Below are 20,570 nucleotides of genomic sequence, written 5' to 3'. Positions count from 1 at the left end.
AATATTATTACAGAGATATAAAAGCTTCAGACACGATGGATTTCATACCTGCAAGTTATTGTAAACAAACAGCGATCGGTTCTTTAGATGCTCCAACAATGTGACTTTAATGTTGCCATAAGATTCAATTTTAGGCTGAAGTCGCCTTCCAGAAATTATTTTCTGTCTGTGCTTGAATGACTTTGTGAGGAGGTCTGATGAAATCCTGCTGCTGGAGTTATTTTCTTTCAGCAACACAGACTGTATTCGAGCTCAGTCGAACATCCAGCTGAGTGACAACAAACCAAATTAAAATTCCTGAAGCACAACTACAATCTTTATGCAGCGGAGAGGCCAGATGCATCGTAATCTAAAAAACCTTTGAGAACAGCCTCGGTTGATTCTTGGAGCGTTTTCTTAAAAGAAAAAAAACTCGGGCCTGTTTAATTCTCTTCCAGACTTTCTCATCTGTAGCCGGTCACTGTTACACTTAGTTAAATCCGGTTGGGGAGGAGACGATGAGGCGATGAGGCGACTTTTCACTTTCATTTTCACTCCTGCAATTGATGGTTAACAAGGGCTTACGTTGTAAAATCTGCGCTAACAAGGGCAGTGCCATTGTCGGGGTTTGAGGATTTAGTTTGGCCCGGAGGTAGAGAGGCTGACTAATAACCAAAAACACAGAGCTCAGTATCCACTGCCAACATGCCCTTGAGCTTTATTTTTCTCCTACACTTGCTCATTTGCTCGGCACAGGGAGAGCCGAGTAGGAACATCTGTAGGTAAACCCATAAATATTAGTAGTCCATCTTCTGTCGGCCTACTGAACATGTTGAAGCTCTCAGCAGAATATGTTTACATAACCCCGCCATCGTCTGATTTCTGTTTTCCTGCTTATTTTACAGTCTATTTGTGTGCTGCTATTCTCGTTTCCTTTTTCCCTGCTGAATCCTGTTTTTTCTGCTGCTGCAACAACTCTTTTTCCTCCACACGGATCAGCACAGTTTAATCTCTAATTTTAGCCCGAAAAGTTGCCGGTTAAATCCCCGACACCTTAAGAGTTTTAGCTGCTGAGTGGAGGCTAACCGGTGCTGAATCTGGAGGTGGGTGCAGGACCCTAAGAAAAGGCTGAAGGTGATTAATTTAAACATTTGATCTGCTACTTTGTGCGTTTTGCTCGAGCACAGCGGATGACACAATGACTGAGGTTTGAGTGTCGACTCTGAGCTTTAAATCTGAAGACGTCTACACACATATTGAGTAAACAGTGTAGGAGTCGTAGCCCTCTACGTCTAAAACTGGAGAAGACTCCTACGCTGTGCGCCGAGTGTCGATGTAAACACCCTCAAATTAAAGCTGAAAGTCAGCGTTTTAACCTCGCAGTCATTGTTTCATTTCAAATCCACTAAGCCGGAGCAGAGAGCCGACACAATAGATAACGCTGTATGTGACTGTCCACAATAAACTGCTTACAGACGCCACCGTAATTACTTGCTTACAACCATTCTCGACACTCTACATGGTAAACTGTGATAAGACCTCTTTGGTTTGGACTAAGAAGCAGCGCGGTCCACATTAGATACAGTTCATCCACTGCAGCAGTGCAGCGAGGACGCATCTGGAGACGCAGCAGAAACTAGAAGCTCCGGCTGCGGTGCTGCTTGGATTGGGCTGCAGTACAAATTTGTATTTCATTTTCACGAATGTGGTGCCTCAAACTGGACAAACTATGTTGCAAGACAGGGTTTTCCTGATCATCATAAGGTTTAGGTGCAGACACCACCTAATGCCAAATACATGCACCTACGTCTTCGACAAACCGGGGGAAACACTGCATAAAGTACAGGAGGCCGAGTCGTCATCATGAAAATTCAGATACGACAACATCGACTTCCCGTGCCGTATCCATCATGTGCCACGCGGTCAGATCTGCTATCCACAAAAAAGGACTGGATTTGTCAAAGCATCCAGTGTGTCTGCATCATAACTGCAGCATCTAAGATAAGATGCTGCTGCCCTGCATTCAATAACACAACATTAGCCGAGGTGGTAAGTTATCCAGACCATCGTGCGTCTCGTCGCTTTGCCCTGAAGGTCAACAAGCTTCATGTCCTTTGTGAAAGTGTACGACAGTATATCGTTAGAAGAGATGAACCTGGTTTCAGTGCACCTCTGTTATCAAACACTGTTGAACATGATGGAAAATTTATACAAACTCACTTATAAAATAATAAAACTGGTGATTCTGAGCCACTGTTTTGTTTTATGTCAGACAAAACCCATCAAACATGTAAAACAAACACTTGGACACTGATATTTCTGCACTTACGTTGCTAATAAAATGTTTCAGACGATATTTAATAACTATATTTTTAGATTTTAGGTCAAGAACAAAGAAAAAAGGCCTCGGTAGCAGCTGACACTGGAGTCAAAGTGACTTTAGCTGAGTCATAACTTCATAACGACTCGGCAAAAGACAATTAAAAAAGATGAATGCACAGAGAAGATAAATTCTCATTACACGTTTTACTAACTGCTCTTAATGTAGCTGTTGTCGGGCAGATAGTCCATCATTATCAGCCGCCAGTGATTTGGCTGGAGTCCAGTGTGTTTTCCATCCGGCTCATATCTGCCTGATATATCAGCAAACTAATACTTCGCTCTGCCTCCATTTGTCTTTGTTCACTTTGCAGAAATTAAGTTGCTGGAGTGTGAAAAGTCACTAAATCCTGAGGGAGAAGTTGCCAAGTTGGCAGCGGTGAAGCGGTCGCTTTGTATGAAGAGACGTATTTTCCCAAATCATGTGTGTGACCAGTGAAATGATCAGTTCATCGTTTCAGAGCTCCTCCGACAGCAGCCGGACTGTTTGTTTAGGACTTGGACTGGCGGTTGGACGTCGACCTGAGCCCGGCGAGGACGGAGGGATGAGAAAAAGGAGGGAAGGAGGAGGAGACGAGGGGGAGACGAAGCCTCAGGGGGGGAGTGCAGGCGATCAGGCCGGCTTCCCACAGTTCTGCAGGATCGTGAGAAAGGCGGCGAGGATTGAGCCCAGCCGTCCGGAGTGTGGGCTAATTGATTTAAGCTGTTTCTACGGGGGGGGATTTACCTTGCCGGTAATTAGGGGTGATTTCTGACAGTGCAGCAGCTTCACCGGGCTGAGGGCCCCTGCAGACGGATTTACACCCAACGATCAAATCCAACAATCTCACCGTTTGTGTTTTTTTGTAAGCCACGGGGTCAAAATGTTGTAAATCTGTGACGCTGAGGTTTTGATTCCAGAGGGAAGCGAACAAAATCCTCCAAATATCTCAAGCTGTCAATCTTTAATAAAACTTAAATAACAACATCCAACGCTCAAAACATGACAGACAATCCCCTCTTTCCTTTTGAAATCTGACAAAATATCCACTGTGACCAGCAAAAAGTCATCATGAAACTTTGCCACACGACTGTTTGTTTTCCATTCAAGAAATAGTACGTTTATACCGCATGGAGAGGCTTAATTACAGGAAGCTCAATCCCCCTAATACTCTCAATCTTTTATTATTCAGCCACACACAAGCTGCAACACGAGTAAATGAACAAAACTAATCATTTCAGCTATTTTTCAAGCAAAAGTAATGAAATAAAATCAGCCTCTGGTTCGAGGAGGATTTGCTGAACGTCTGTTTCACATCATTGTGATCTGATTATGTTTTTGGTTTTGAGTTTTCACCACTTTATTTTTTCAGACTCAACGATTTGTCAGTTTTCAGAGGAAAACATTCAGAAGATTCATCGATAATGGAAAAAAAAGTCTCACTCATTGTTCCTTCCAGATGTGAATATGTGGTCTTTTACTGCAGACTCATGCTTGTAGGTTGGGCTTCCTGTTGTAGATCACTGTGGACGTGTCGGTGCCTGCAGGACGCAAAATGTACTTTGTCGTCCTCTGACAAAGTTCAAGTTTTCCCATTTCTGGACGGCTAATGAAGCAAATCCACCGTCTGCAGGGCGGTGCTGAGTTTGTGCTCGGGGTGCTGAGTTTGTGCTCGGGGTGCATGTTTGTACACATCCAGTTTCAAACCTGCAGTTTCTGGCAAGATGCATGTCTGTATATTACGTTAGGTTAATTTCTGTGCGATTGTCGGACGATGGGGTAAAAATAAAAGATCATGTTGGATCGATAATATTATTTATCGTATTTTGATTAGTTGTGCAGCTCCAGTTTAGGGAAGCTACTTGTCCTCCCATCACTTTCTCCTGCCTCTCTCTGCCGTCACTATCCACTAAAACATGAACGCCAGAAAAAAGAAATAACCACAAAAAAGTTTTCTATAATAAATGATTAATTGCGTTGCTGCAACAACCTGATAAAGTCGGCGTTACTTTTATCAGGCAGCAGCCATTAAAGTCTAACTTTAGCCTCCGTCCCAGAGCTCTGCCGTCTAAATGTGGAAACCCAGACGGAGCCAGACGTTTCCGTTTGTTTGGACGACATTTCAAACATCTAAACTGTGTCACCGACGCAGAAAAGGCAGATTTGAGCCGGCAGTGTAAATTCAGCGTTTTTTTCACACAGCGCCTGGTTTCCCTGAAGCGTCACGGTGCCAAGTTTGACTTTGCTCTATTTTTAAGCCGGTTGACTGTGATAACCTCCCGGGTGAGAGACGAGTGAGGAGACCTGCTTTACAGAGATTCACCCCCCGAAAATACCTCCTCTAGTTAGAGAGGTTTGAATCGTGTGTCACGACTTCAGTCAGCGACTGTAGAACGTTCAAAGTCGTGTTGCTCCAGTTGAAAATAGACGAGACACAAAACTACTTAAAGTGGAGCGAAGTAAACACGTAACTTTAAAATTATTATCAGGTCATTAGTGGCAGAGATCAGCAAGTTCAACCAAAACATACTGTGTGGCCAAAAGTATGCGGACAGCCAAACAAACTATGATTCTGGGACTCGTGTCGACGCCTGAGAAGCCATCAGAAGCCTGTACGCAGAGACTGATTGACTGTTAAGGTGTTTATTATTCGTAGTAAAAGATGATGGTCCAGATGGCGGCTCAGACGATGAAGCGTCCATAATTGATGGCCGCGATGCTCCGTAAATAAAAACAGCATCGGTGTCAAACGAGCACGGCGGCCGGCGCGGACGTGTGGGAGACTAATGGCTGAGAATTAGCCGGAGCATGTGGGCTGTCTGTCGGCGCTGTCGCCTGGTGAATGACATCTGGGTCGAGCCTGCCTCCTCTGCACACAGCCACCCGTCTGGTACTGTGGAATTATGGGTACTCTGTGTTTGTGTACTTCATGTAAGATGCATGTCTCATATCCAGAATGCATTTAAATCTTTTCTTGGTAACCAACTGGGAAAATATATTCAGCTTCATGAGTCACTCAGCTCCGAACCTCACCTCCAGATCTTCATTTTTAATAAATAACAGAAAAATCTCTTTCTCCTCAAGGCAAAACTTGATGTCAGGTCGACTTACGAGATCATCCTGAACTTTTGATAACTATGTTGTGCTTTACACTCAAAATCTGATTTCTTTTGGACCTGAATGACAGGATATCACCCATATATGACACATTTTTGCTCAATAAACTAAAATACTTCTTAGCTTCAAGGCGTGCATACCTGATTTTACTTGGAGACATATTTACTAATGCAAACTGTACATTTTGTGCCCGGCTGGAGGATTCCTAGGTGTCTGACTTAACTAAACATGACGATGAGGTCTGAGTGATAAGTCTGATCACAAAAGCTCCAGAACAAGCTCGTAAGTGGATCTTGAGCTGAGATTGGATTCCTGTCGTGTCAGACTCAAGGTAGCATCTTCAAAGTCTGAAACCCAAAATTACTGCATTTAAATAGATGCTGAAGAGAGAAGAGCTGCAAACCCAACATGTTGAACCGCAGTGACGACACTTGATCATTTCTTACTAAACCACAGCTCAACTTTCTCTCATAAACATCCTGTCTATGATCAACTCTTGTCTTTATAGCCTATTTTTTCAGCTTCAACACAACACAAACACTTTGCAGCTGATTTAAAGCACCTTTCTCTCCGGTCTAAGTCACTCAGGACACATGTTGGAGGCGAACACAGACGCATCTGTTTCTGATGCTCAGAGCGTCTTCTCCTTCTTCCTCTCCGGCATGTTTTATATTCAGGTCTGCTGCTGTGGACACGACGCTGGGCTCTGACTCTGCTGCCACATTTCTCTCTCTGTCAGTCTTTAATATTTTTCATCTAAATATAAAACAACTTTTCTACAAACGAACACCTTTTGTTACTTTGCAGAAAACGACCTCTGACTTGATCCAGTAAGACGCCTCGTCGAACACCCTGAGCCTTCACAGCTTTCTCCGGCCTCGCTGCAGATAAAAGAAAAAAAAAAATACAGCAGCGCTCACACGAAGCGACCTCTGACCTCATCTCGCAGCTTCAAATGATGTTAACGACTGTAGCAGCGACACTGAAACAAGTCGGCTCTCCTTCTCACCGCCGTATCTGCAAAAAAAGGCTGACAACTCGTCTTAGAATAAAGCGACCTGATGATCTTTGACCTTTACCCTTCAGCATTTCAGCTGACGGCGACATTTATTCTCCCTCCTGTTTCACGTCTCCCGTCAATGTAACGCAGCAGCCAGGATTAAAAAAACAGCAACGCTAAAGTGCAATGTCCTCCAGCAGAAAAGGCAGTGATGACCTCTGACCTCTCCCGACTCTTTCTAGCTGGCCGTGACGCTAAGTAGAGCACAACCCGGCGATTTGACAAGGAGGTGTGGGTGATGTGACGGCTCTAACGACTTGTGTACCGCTGCAGGAGTGTGGAGGTGTGGATTTATTAAAGACGATCACACAGGAAGAAGAAGAAGAAGAAGAAGAAGCTCATTTAGGCGTTTGCAGCTACATAAAGCCCCCTGCCTCTCTGCCCGACCTCCTGGTGAAACATGAAATATTCATCTCATGCATATTTGGTGGGAAAGCTCTAAAAAGGCTCTGTTGTAGATCTTCCTTCATTACAGCAGCAAAACAAAGCTCATTCGACCCCCTCCGGTCGCAGATAAAACCCAGACTTTATTCAGCGTTTGTCTCCTGCTGATTTCTCACCAAACAAGATGTTACTGACTCACAACCAGGTGTGTCGTCTCCATTAACTACACTCTCTGGCTTTTCTGTTACAGGTGGAAAATTACCTTGGTTTTTTCTCACATCTCTGCCTCGTTACAGAGAGCTGTCGGATTACATTTCTTGTCGATTTCAGGATATTTTTAATCAATTTGGGAAATGTTAATTATATTTTCTTTCCTGCGTTGTGAACGCTGAACTTTGAAACTCATCTTTTAAGCCGAAACTGTTCCCACAATATTTCTCTCACACAAACATAAAAACAAAAATGCAATCAGCAGCAATTTTGGGGTTCAGTATCTTGCCCAAGGACACGTGGACCAGCAGTCAGAGCTGGGGATCGAACCACCGACCCTCCGATTAGTGGACGACCTGCTCTGCCTCCTAAACCAATCCATAAAAGTGGCATCTTGCAGCTGCAGTGAGACGAAACATCTGGAATCAAGTCATCCGTAGTGTATTATGATGTCATGTTGTGCAGTTGTGTGTTATGCGTGAAAAGCGCCGGGTCGTCACAAACAACACCGGGTGAATGATTCCTCTGCTTCTGCCTGAACGACCCGTGAAGTTCACACACAGAACCTGCGAACAATTAAGAGGTGAAACGTTCACTTCCCTTCGTTTTAAACTTTCCTTCCTATTTTCTTCCTCTCCTTTATTGTGCCCCTCTCTCCTGACGGGAAGCCGAGGGGAGCGAGCGTTTCTCAAGACTTCCTGAGGATGTCACGATTCCTGCGAGCATCAGCAGCCGCGCTACACAACACACGTTTGACCGAGTCTGATCCGAGAAACTTCCTGAGGACAGAATGACTTCCTGTCAGGAGGGGAAGTGATGATTATCTGCAGCGTGTCAGGTTTCTCCGTACACCACATCAGGTAAAGCTACTTCTAAAATCCCCGTCATTGTCTCGCAGTTTCACGTGGGGAGGGCAGGGATTAGGAGACGAAGCCCCGTCTGAGTCGCTGCTAATCTCTGGATGTTTTAACACCTTTTCCTCGTCTGACATCCTCATCCTCGCCCGGCTTCCTCCTCTCCTGCTGCGATGCATCAACAGAGCTGTTATTCTCGCCGGCGATGACATGATGGGAAACATCAGATTCCTGCAGGTTTTTCCTTTCAGCGTTTGGACAATAACAACAAGATAAGATCCCTATGAAGATGGATTTACTGTCCCACATGAAGCAAAACTAATCTTACTTCAATGCTCTGTCAACAGAGAGAAACCAAAATCCATATCGACTTACTCATACTGCTCTTTTATCAACAGAACAGGATTCTTTCTTAGCTGCTGCAGATTTGCTCCTGATTGTAGGTGACATGTTTCTCCTTTTTATTGACTTCTTCCGTTCTGCAACGCAGCAGGTGGAAGGAATAAACATCACACACATTCAGAGCTGACGGTGAAAACCTTCCTGAGCGTTCGGGCCGACTGTGACGCAAAATAAATCGTGATACGGGGTTTTAACGGCAGCTGACGAGCTCAGAGAAGAAGTGAGATGACAGAGCGATAAACTCGCAGATTTACACCCGAGCTCGACAGGGAGGGAACGTCATACTGAGCAGCTGGAGAGTTCATGAATTAACAAACAACAGATGATATTCTGCTTCTGTTTGAGACTCCGTGCGGAGATAATGTGGAGAAAGAGAGGAGGTACGAGGTGCTGCAAAGGTCCCTCGCTTAATCTGAACAGAAATTATTGATAACTTTAGTTACTAGTTACTTTGCTGCATCAGAGCCAAAGTAGTTTATTTTAATGTATTTTTATTTAATTGGCCGTCAGTTTGAACGACTTCATGTCCTCCTTAGTGTTTGTGACCTTGATGGTGAGTGAAGACAGAAATGTTTGCTGGGTCACTGGAAACGTTCCTGCGGTACAGAGAGGAGTTATACGAAGACAGAAGGTTTACTGTGATTCAAGGTTTTTATGCCTCCGCCTTACCTCCAATTACCTTCTGTACTGAGCCTCGGAGTATCTTCACTGAGAGAAACTTTTATTTTGGCGGAGCCCCTGCTGCATTTTAAGCCCATCAACAAGCAAAATTCCATAATAAAAGCTTCAGCACTAAAAGATAGAGTGTGGTTGATTACCTGCCACAGGCACCGAGAGAATTTACCGTCATTCTGCTCGTGGCTGGAAGTAATTTTCTGCTCTTGGATGTCTATCGAGGCTAAAAATCTAGACGCATCTTTCCTCGCTGTCGGTGTGCTGATGCCGGGAGTAAATCTGGTCATGCAGATAAAAAGTGAAAAGACAACAAACTGGACCTGAGCCTGTGTCGGCTACTCAGTGTAAACACCACGTGCGCAAAGACACGCACAGGAAGTCTCCAGGAGGAAGTGTGGAGGAGCTGCTGGGGTCACCGGAGGTCATCGCCACCTAGGAGGCGGCTATTGTGCGTGATTGATGCTTCCCTGCAAACAGAAGCCGTTTACGTCCCCACGGCTGTCATTTCAACTCCTATCATGGAAATGTGCACTGAACCCGCTGGATCTCCCCCAGGGGATGAGTGTGTATGAGTGTGTGTGTGTGTGTGTGTGTGTGTGTGTGTGTGTGTGTGTGTGTGTGTGAGGGGAGGTACGAGCAGCAGGGGGGTTTTTATTGAAGCTGCACAGTAACATCTCCCTGCTGGCAAACAAGCAACAACTGTCGTCTTTTTTTTCTTACCTGCACTGAAAGTTTACACAGTCAGTTATAGGCTGAGTGTTTCATGGCTCCTGGGTGCTTATAACCTGATTAAAATCCCCACTGTTTAATTTTAAAATATATACGCTGTTATGAGGAGAAAAGTTGTTGTTTTTACTTTCTGAAAAATGAACTATTACAAGGACGATGCTGCATATTCTGAAGGCTAAAAACAGGCAACGCAGATCGTAGTAGAAATGTCTGCCAACATTTATTCTGGTGATTGTGTTGGATTTACATGTGCATGAGACAGATTATGACGAAATGTGCAATTTAACATAGTGAGACGTAGGTCTGTTGTAGCCACAGACCTTTAATATTTCATTATAAGGTCACTGCTTTGCAAAAACACACAATAATAACACAGAAATGAAAAGGAAACCTGTCACTGACCCGACTTAAACTTACCTCAAAGACTTAAAATATCTCTGCTGATTAAGATGCAAAATCAAATCTCATCCGTGTGAACAGCAGCGGACGAAGACGAAGTTGTGGAAAGTCAAACGGACACATTCACTCTCAGTTTCTAAGCCAACTGAACACCTCGCTCTCCAGAGGAAGATCCTGAGATATGAGTGAAATACAGAAAAGCTGAACTTAATGGAAACGACTCGATGACCTGACGCTGAAAGTTTGAAATCAAGAAACTCAGTGGAGACACGAGACATAATGTTCTTCTTCTTCTTCTTTGTATAGCTTGCAGCAGAAATGTCTAACCTGAGCTGTAAATGTAAAATAAGCTCACGCACAGGAGCATCTCACTGCTCGGCCTCCTCTGATCGTTACTGGACAGAAATGTGAGACTGAAGCCTGCTGATGTCTCACCAGGCCGAGCAGCCTGAGACAACTTATTAGAGAAATACACCACTTCCTGTCTGTGCAGCTCTTTTATTTATCTTCTCTTCTCTGTATCTTTGTCATGTGACGTCAGAGCAGCGCTGCATGTTGTGCTAATAATATCTCTGCTTCGCACATCGTGTGGACACAACTTCAGTCATCAGCTGGACATTTTCTACTTGTTTTGTCAGCTTACGTCTTCTTCTGCAGGTCCCACACGACCCTTTGATGGAACAACTGTATCCTCCACAGCTTCGAACAGGGTCAGAGCAGTATATCACCAACCGAGGAGACGCAGGGAGCCATAACTCATCCCCCTCTCAACTCTCTACATCCCACTTGTCCATCACACGGAGGCAAGAAATAGATACACAGCTCAGATGATGTTGTGGCGCTGCTTTATCTTCTGTTCGTCTGCAGCCTGTCCATCTACAATGCATTCAAAAAGTATTAGGAAAAACATGCCAGGACTTTCTGACTTCTGCTACAGAGAAACCCAGACTTTAACTTCGTGATGTGATGCTCTACCTGCCTCTCCAGCGTCAGCTTTGGATGTAAAGAGCTCCGCGTACAAGCTAGCAGTGATACGTTACATGCAAAGTGCAGTTAGACTTTCAAAATAAAGGCTCCGTGGGCAGGTTTGCAACAACATGTTAATGCTTCAGATGTTAATAATGTTGTCAAACAGTCGCGGTTCGTTTGGTTAGGATTAGGCAAATAAAGTACTTGGTTAGCAAACGATCATTCGTCGGGTTAAAATAACTAATGCAAGTTACGTAAGTGACATAACTCACATCATGTTATGCACGTGACATCATTTAAATTAAAAGCAAATCATCTCTCGACTCTTAGTCACAAGCCGGATGCAAACGTTAGTCTCCGGAGGGAAAGTCTTATAAATAATCCACCCTGTTGCTAGTGAGGTAGCTGCAGCATCGAGCTTTGAAGCCGGCAGGGCTCCTGACCAGGCTGCTGTATTTGTACTCAGCAGCTGGAATAATGTAGACATGAATCCCGAATGTAAATGCAGAGTTCATTCACTTCAGCGTCTGACAGCAGCTTCCCACCTCGTGTATTTGTACAAAGGTGAAACTGAACGTTCACTAATTGCAGTGAAGTGTTTTAAGGGTAACCAGGAATCCGGTTTTATTGAGCATAAGTTTTGCTTTCTCGCCAGCAAACATTTCCAAGTGTGGGCGTCAGTGAGGAGCGAAGCTGCTGCCTCCTCCAGAACATAACTGCTCAGCGGAGAGCTGCTGCGCTTCGGTGCCAGAAAAACACAACGAGCATCATAAAATAATTTGAAACCGGGTGAAAAATCTCAGTTTGGATTTAAACTCATTTTCCCTTTCAACGCTGCTCATTTTTTTTGGAGGAGCATTGACTTGCTAAATTCCTATTCAATTTATGCAAATCCCCCCACAATGGCTACTGTTGCAAAGTGTTGCATACTGTAAGCCAGCTAAAGCGGCATGCTCGAGCCCAAAGCAGTGCTCCCTTCAGGTTTCACAGCGCCGTAGCAGCGCGGGGTAGCTCGACACCAGGGAGGCAGGATGAATAATAGATGTGTGTTACTTCACCCAAACGGATGAATAATTCAGGAAGGGGCAGGGAGGGTGTGGAGAGAAGAGAGCCGCGATGACCGCGCTCAACGTGCCGCTGCACGCCGGCTTCATCTAAAAATACAGACTCACATGTACAGCGAGAGGCCACGTCCACAACACACGCTTTACTGTAGGGACACAATGCACACACACAAACACACACACACACACACACAGACATGCAGCAACACTCAGCTACCTACGCACATGACACACAATGCACAGGCACTTTACATGTCCCCTGGTGACGTCTGGATTAAACAAGTTGAATAGGAAGCTCGGTGAAAGGCAGAAGACAGAGCGGTGCAGGAGTGTTTCTGCACGCAGACTCCAAAACGATATTGTACATCTAATCCTGTGACCAAACCACTCAGAGAGTGCATGTGGAGGCCAGAGAGGTTTTTAGGAGGCTTTAGAGTTCTGGCATTGTGAGCGCTAACTCCTGCACTGAAGTGATCCCACTGCATTCAAACAGACACATGAGAACATTTCCTTCTCTTCCTTTCCCTGCACCAACGCTGCGTTACTTCTCTCACTGAGCTTTTAAAGCACGTCAGCTGCAAAGAAAAGCTATTATTAAAGGGGCGTTATGTAGTTTTGGAGAAGAAATCCAAACTCGGTATTGTAATATTTACAATATTAAAGAGGCTATAACAGAAAGTTTTTCCATAACTGAATAAACAAGCTGTTCTCAGAGGAAAATAAGGTCCCAGAACACTGTTTGAAGCCTGAAAGGTGGCAGGGTCCGCCGCATAAACAAAGTAAAACAGTGTATGTGGGATTTAAAATACATATTCAGGGTAGGGCCTCGTCAAAGACAAATAATAAGATTTGACTTTAATTTAAAAATCATTAGTGTCTCTCTGTTTAAACTGAAGTATTTAAAGCTGCTTCTCCTTCTGATTGACAGTCCGGTCTGATATTTGAATATCTTCTGTTTGGAGGGCCTCCAGCACGCAGCTGTTAACCTTGGCTGTTTTCTGTCGGTGTTGTTGTTGTTGATTCGCTCCGCCGGCTGTTTTCTCTGCAGACGGGTTGTTGTGACTCATCTGTCTCCTGTCAGGAGTGACGGCGAGAGAAATTTCATCTCCGTAACAAACATCCATCCTTCATACCTGTCTGCAGAAACGCTCATCAGCACACCGGCGTCTCACACTCCGTCGCACTGTCCTTCTCCTTCCCTTTACGTCTCCTTTCCTTTTTCTATCATTTATGTTTTGTTTGCTTTTGTTTTGTATTTTCTTCCCTGTCCTTTGCTTTCCTTTTCCTTTTTGTTTTGTTTTCTATGGTTACCGTCGCTTTTATCTTTCCTTTCCTTTCCTCCTTGTTTCCTTGTTTCTTCTCCTTACCTTGTTGTTCCTTTCCTTTCCTTTCCTTCCTTACTGAATTCATTAATGTCAAATAAAGTGAATAATAACCATAAATAAATGAAGCAATAATGGATAACAGTCAGTGTTTCCTGGTCCTGTCACATAATGTTAGTGGGTTTCTTTGTTAAATCATACAGTATACTGTATTTCTTGTTTGCTGTTGAAAAGACGACCTTTGTTTCTTCAAAGAGCACAAGTGTTTTCTTTCATTCTTTCAAGCATCTTCAGCTGCCAACCGTCTCTTTGTGAAATGAGGCTGATGCTTTAAGCACTTCTAACCTTGATGATATCTGATTTTCTTTGTGTGACATTCCTCTTCTTTGTGATGATGGAAACGTGTCGGGTGAAAGCAGGAGGACGATGACATTTAGGAAAAGGTCACCGGCAGGATTTGAACCCATGTTATCACGTTATGCACCTGAGCCCCAGTGCCACCGAAGCCAAACTGACTCTTCCTCTCCCTGCTCTCCTCCTCCTCCTCCTCGTCCTCCTCCTCCTCTCTGACTGACTGAGTACTCCTCTGAAGGTCACCGTGAGATTAATGAGCTGATCGCTGACAGAGGAAATGTGTGTGACACCGCGGCCTTCCTGTCTCCCTCCTCTGTAATGATCATCATTTTCTCTTATCTACACAGCCGCTGACTCTCACAGCAGGTTACTCTGAATCAGTCTGGAGGACATACCTGCCTTTCACCCCCATTTTTCTCGCCGCCCTGCCGTCTCTCATCCCTGTCGTAAGGTGAAAACCTCATTATTCCAAATTTGAGATTCACAGGGGATTCGGGGATAAAGCACAGGCTGCGGTAGGTTTACAAAATGAGGGTTCATTGTGTTCATGCAAGGGTGAGTTTCAGTCTTTACAGATTTACATAGAGAATAACACGATTTCTTCAAAAAGAAGCCAATTACTTTAAACCAATTTGATGCCTCTCGGGTCTGAAAGTGTTTCAAATTGCAAAAACATACAAATGACCGTAATTTACAATAAACAAGGTCCTCTGAAAATGACCCGTCAATTTCTAACCCAGCGTCTTTTAATGTGTTTCTACCTTTTTTTTGCCCAGACTGTTCTGTTATTTGTTGTTTACTTGTCTATTATTAAGCCATAAAACATGAATATTGCATTTATTTGTTTATCCATCAGTTTTCAGAGGAACGTACTGTAGTCCGGACTCAGTCGCCAGAATATATGTTGGCAAAGTACGTCCCTGCAAACCACAGATAAGGTTGACGTTTGTACCAAATGTGTCATCACGTTTACATTATATGCTTATTAACCAACTTTCACATCAGTCAGTGGAGGCGATGGTGATATTAAAAGCCAACCCGGCTGCCAAACGGCTGACTGCAGTTGGAGTCAACTGCAGTCAACCATCTCATGGCAACTAAAATGGTATTTTAAGCCAAACCATGATGTTTTCCTAACCCTAACCACGTGCTTAGGTTTAGGCACAAATACCACTTGGCTAGATGTCCTGAAACAAATACAGAAAAATATCCAGTGGCTACATGCTTATAGATGTTGAAGCACAACTTTGAATTGCGGTCTCTGGCTTTGCAGCCTTCTCGCCTGTATCTCCACCACCATCAACTCCACCTGCCGACCAGGAAGCCAGCGCATATGCACATAATGTGCATGTGATATATAAGTATTGAAGTAATGTTGTCATGGTTCCTATGACACGTATAAATGTGAATGTGTTCCCTAAACTTTCCCCTAAAACGTCTCGTTTAGTCTGAACTGAGCTTTAGTCGTCAAAGTAGGTCGACCTCAGTTTAACCGCGTATTTTACAGTGTTGTTGAGACATTTTGCTTCAATAAAAGTCAAAAGTCTAAAACCAATTGACAAATGAATGTTGTTTGTTGTTGCTTTTGTCTTTAAAGTAAAACATGTCAAAATGTCCCTCCACTGCTGCCGTATACTTATAGTTACACGTGTATTAATGTTGTAATTGATCTCAACAGTTTTGCTTTCTATCGCGAAAGAGAGTATTTATATGTAACTATGCATCATGTTTAACAACATCATTTACGCCTCCAAACTTAAATTGATTGATCGTTAAGTGGTTATTGGACTCTTTCATTAGCAGCGAGGCTTTTCATGTCTGATACACGTGTCTCTGTTTGATTGCTGCCAGCTGATTGACACTTCTGTACACTTTAATTTCTACTTGTTTCATATTTTAAAGACCACGCTGCCATCGTTCACTGACAGTCAGACACAAAAATAACATTTATTTACATAAAAGTGTCACAATTTATTAAAGCAGTGACATGAAATGACATGTTTGTGAGCTAATCACGGTGTCGCTCGTGACATTTCACAAATTCGACACCATACAAACAAAATGAACACGTTAAAAACTCTGACAGCTGGATGTGGCAGCAGGGAAATTATCTCTCATCCTCTTTCTCCTCGTCTTCCTTCCACTTTTCTGTTTTTTGCCTCAGGTTTCTCCTCGCTGGCTCCTTAATTAGCTGCACATCTTCTTTGAATTACACTTAAAACAGAGTCTGGGCTGTGGGTCCGGGTCAGGGCTTCTCTCAGCTAATTACCACTTAGCTCCAAGTGCCACTCTGTGTTGTGTTTGGCCGGATTGGGGGGGATAAGTGAGTGTGTGTGTGTGTGTGTGTGTGTGTGTGTGTGTGTGTGTGCGCGTGTGTGTGTGCAGACTCTCTTAAGAGTCAAAGTTTTTTGTTTCATCCTGTTTTCTCTGTCTTTGTTCTGCAGATGTGTCATTCACAAAGAATAAAATCACGCATACAAACACACACCACTTCTCATGGAGGAATGGAGGAAAGACTGTGTGTGTGTGTGTGTGTGTGTGTGTGAGAATGTGAGTAAACACCAACAAAGAGAGCCAAAGCAAGCACAAAGAAACGCAAAACAACCACAAAGATATGCAAAAAGACGGACGAAAGACGACCACAAAAGACATAAATGAAATGATGACAAAGACATAAAACATGACTACAAAGAGACACAAAACAACCACAATGAGATGCAACAAGACAATAAGGAGACAACCACAAAAACATGCATGACAACTTCAAAAAGAGACACAACAAAACAACTACAAAGGGACACAACACATAGAACAAACACATGCAAAATGACTTCAAAGAGACGTGGAACAACTATAGAAACATCAACAACTACAAAGAGACACAAAACAACTACAAATAGATGCACAATGATTATAAAGAGACACAAAACGACCACAGAGAAATGCAAAATAAAATTTCTACTAAAAGACACAAAACAACCAAAAAAAAGTGTATAAGACATTAAAGAGACAGAAGACAACCACAGATATGCAAACTAAACACCTGAATGCAAAACAACTACAAAGAGACGCAAAATGACAACAGAGAGGCCTGAAACAACCACAAAGAGATGCACAATAACTACAAAAGTACACAAAGAGAGGTGAAACAAGCAAAAAGAAACGCAACAAGACTTTGAGACGATAAAAACCTAAAATCAACCACAAATCAAAAGATGCAAAACGAACATGAAGAGACAGAAAACGATTCTGCTGTTCAACTGTTTGCATCTCCTGTAGTTTCGGGGGGTCTTGCTCTTATTTAGGGGGGATGGGGGGATCTTTACATGTCTGTGCCCGGGGGGGCCACCGTCTCATAATCTGTGTGTGTGTGTGTGTGTGTGTGTGTGTGTGTGTGTGTGTGTGTGTGTGTGTGACGTTGAAGTCGCAGTATCAGCTCACTGTGCACATTTTATTTGAGGGGTTTTCTTACTTATGTTCTTCAGCTGTCACACTTGACCGGATAAGTGGTGAATACACACACACACACACACACACACACACACTGGCTGAGGCACACGTCACACTGTCTTTACAGTAAGTCATTAGTGAGTTTGCATCACACACGCTTATCATGCGAGAATCCTCCCATCTGCTCACACTCCTGCCCAGCCTCATTACCGGGGGCTCCTGTTGATAACACACTCCTGCTTCTTCTTCTTCTTCTTTTTTTTTAAGACTCCATAAATTATTCAGTAATTAAGAGGTTTGTGCTGTTGGGTTTATTCTGGAAGTCTGCCCGGCTACCACCACCTCCTCCTCCTCCTCCTGCAACACTCCTGACAGCTCTGCAGGAGGAGACGTGACAAATGTAGCAGGGAAACTCCTCGCTGAGCCCGAGGAGTCAACTTCACTTCTTTTTAACGAGCAGCGATGTTTTACTGACCTTTTTCATCTGCAGGATTCTGGTTACAACAACTGGGAATAATTCAACGAAGGAGGTTGTGTTTTTAGTCCTGTTTATTACTCGGCAGAATATCTAAATAATCTAATGTAATTTGGAAGAAAGTTTTGGTCATGAGCCGAAGAGAAAGACTTTCTATTATTCAATTACCTCATTTAGAAGATCGTGCAGCCTTGGTTAGGTAACGGCTTTCTGAGTGCTCTGAGTTATTTACAAGGCTTTCTCTCAACTTGTTTACTAGGCAACAATCTCTAAAGGTACAGATAAACAGACCGGCCCAGTATACCAAGAAAATAAGCCCATATTGTGCACCTCATGATTTACGTCCAATGCCAATATTGAGTGCCAAAGCAGGATGTGGTCCGCCCGACATGTAGTGAGGCCGACAGTGAGGGTGTGGACCAGAGACCAGAGTTTGTGTCCCATCTTCGATTTCAGTTACCTAACCCGAACCATACCTTAATCATATCGATCAATCAGTTTATAAAACTGCAATTTTCCCCCTAATCGTAACCATGTGATGGTTTCTTTGTGCACATATTGTAGAAAGTGAGATTTCTTGAAAATGTTGGCATTGCATGTAAAAGAATGTGACTGAATGTCAGCCGATGTTTTGCAGATTCGTCAGGTTAATAATGTGTAATGTCCCTTTCCCCAAGATAAAACCACTGATACGTTCACATTTCCCTCCGTCACATAATGTCACTTCTAGATTATGTTTCATTTCATGTTCACGTTACATGTCGATGACCGTTGTCCTTTTCTTCTCCCCTCTTCTCCTCCTCCGTCCATCCTCTCTCCTCCTCTTTTACCTCCTGTTCCTGTCACTTTTGTTTCTTTTGATTTTCTCCGTCTCCCTCACTCTTCGTCTCGTATTCGTGTCGCCCTCCTCCTCCTCTCCGTCCCTCCCTGCTGCCCCCTCCTGCAGCTGATGATCAGTGTTGACAGTGATACCGTGGTTGGGTTGTGACCTGCAGCAGAGGTCTGCTTCCTCATGCTTGGCTAAGTGTGTGTTCGTGTTGTGTATGTGTGTGTCACAGTGTGTGTTCAGAGTTTAACCCCCCGGCGGCGGTGGCGGCGGCGTTCAGCCGGCTGCTGTGGACTGGGGTCGGTGCAGGTCAGGACGGAGGCGACTGATACCTCAGCTTCCTCTCCACCTCCATCTCCACATCGCTTACACTGTTTACTGTATCTTCCTCCTTCTTCTCCTCCACGTCCTTCCCTTCTTTCTTTCCTCTCCTCTCCGTTCTCTGTTTCCTCTCATCATCGATGATTCTCTACCCTCTTTCATTTTTTCCCTCTTTCCCATCTTTCCATCATCCTCTCATCCTTTGCTTTCCCATTTTCTCCATGTCTTTCTTTTCTCTCTCCACCTTTTCACCATCATGTTTATCTTCCTCCCTCCTCCCCTTCCTTCCTCCATCTTTCTTTTCCTCACCCTTCAATTATTATTCTCGTTATTACTCCATCCAAATCTCTCTCGCTCTCTCTCTTCTCGCCACCATTTTTCCTCTCCTCCTCCTCTCCTCCTCTGGTCCGGGTCATGTCGGCTCACCTCCCCGGGGTGCTGGTTATGTAAGAGCTTAGCGTGCTGATGTGATGTGAGGGGAAGTGGTTAGGCGGCCGTGCTGCTCAGACCCCCACTGCTTAACACACACACACACACACACACACACACACACACAAACACACACATGCACACACGCACACATGCACGCGCACACTCCTGCAAGCAAGAGCTGCATGCAAGCTGGCATTTCAGCGCGAGTTCGGCTGCTGCTCATCTTCTTATCTGTGTGATGAGGAAGCAGAACATGTGAGCAGCTCTCACGCACGCACACACACACACACACACACACACATGCACGCACACGCACGCACGCACACTCCTGGTTTTAACACCTTTTTACCATCATGATGTTAAATTTTAATTAAATTTCACCAGTTATCTCACTTTGCAGCACCATTTCCATTATGACACCTCATATATTTGTATTTTACACGATTATGTACCTTTTCTGTAGCTTCTCAGATGATATTTCTACTTTTCTTCACTTGCAAAATTGTGTTTTAACTCGACAGACATCATATTGACCGCTGCACACATTTTCTTCCAGAATAAGGTCCTGTTGGACTCACTGGAAGGGACGGGACTTCATCTCCTCCATAAACCAAATCTCCGTCATGAATTTGCCGTGTGGAGTTTTTAATGATGGGTTACTTTTGAGAGGAACCCTGCTGAAAACGTCCCTGAGCAACTTCCCGTGCCTGCTGCTGTGGCTTCCCCCCGCTCATTAATATTTAAAACGGGTCAAATACAGTTAAGGGACACAATAAATCACATTGATCCGGTATGAATTATCTCCTCTGTGTCTGCTTCTTACCTCCAGGCTTGAATCAAAACTGTTTCTTAGAACAGCTAACACACTTTGAATTTTAATCTGCTGCAGTTTGGTCGTCTTTGTCTCATCAGCACGCTGCAAAAGATGCTTTTTAAAATCTTTGCACCATAAAGTCTCCCATTTCTCGGATCCTCGGGTCCACTGCAGCACTCAAACCCTAAAAACCTGGCGCTGCCGGCGTCACGCGGACCCTCCTGAGCTGCACGTTTTTCTTTTAAATCACACGAACGAGACGCACTCACATGTGTGGAAGAAGGAAGCAAATAGTGGAAACCATGACTGCGGCTGCCTGGCGACCATACGGCCTCGATCCCACTCTAATAGGCCTATTAGTCACAGAAACAGACT

This window comes from Pagrus pagrus, assembly GCF_965226575.1.
Source record: "Pagrus pagrus genome assembly, chromosome: 18".
Classification (NCBI taxonomy): Eukaryota; Metazoa; Chordata; class Actinopteri; order Spariformes; family Sparidae; genus Pagrus; species Pagrus pagrus.
The sequence above is the reverse complement of the archived record's forward strand: the minus strand, read 5'-3'. Positions refer to the sequence as shown.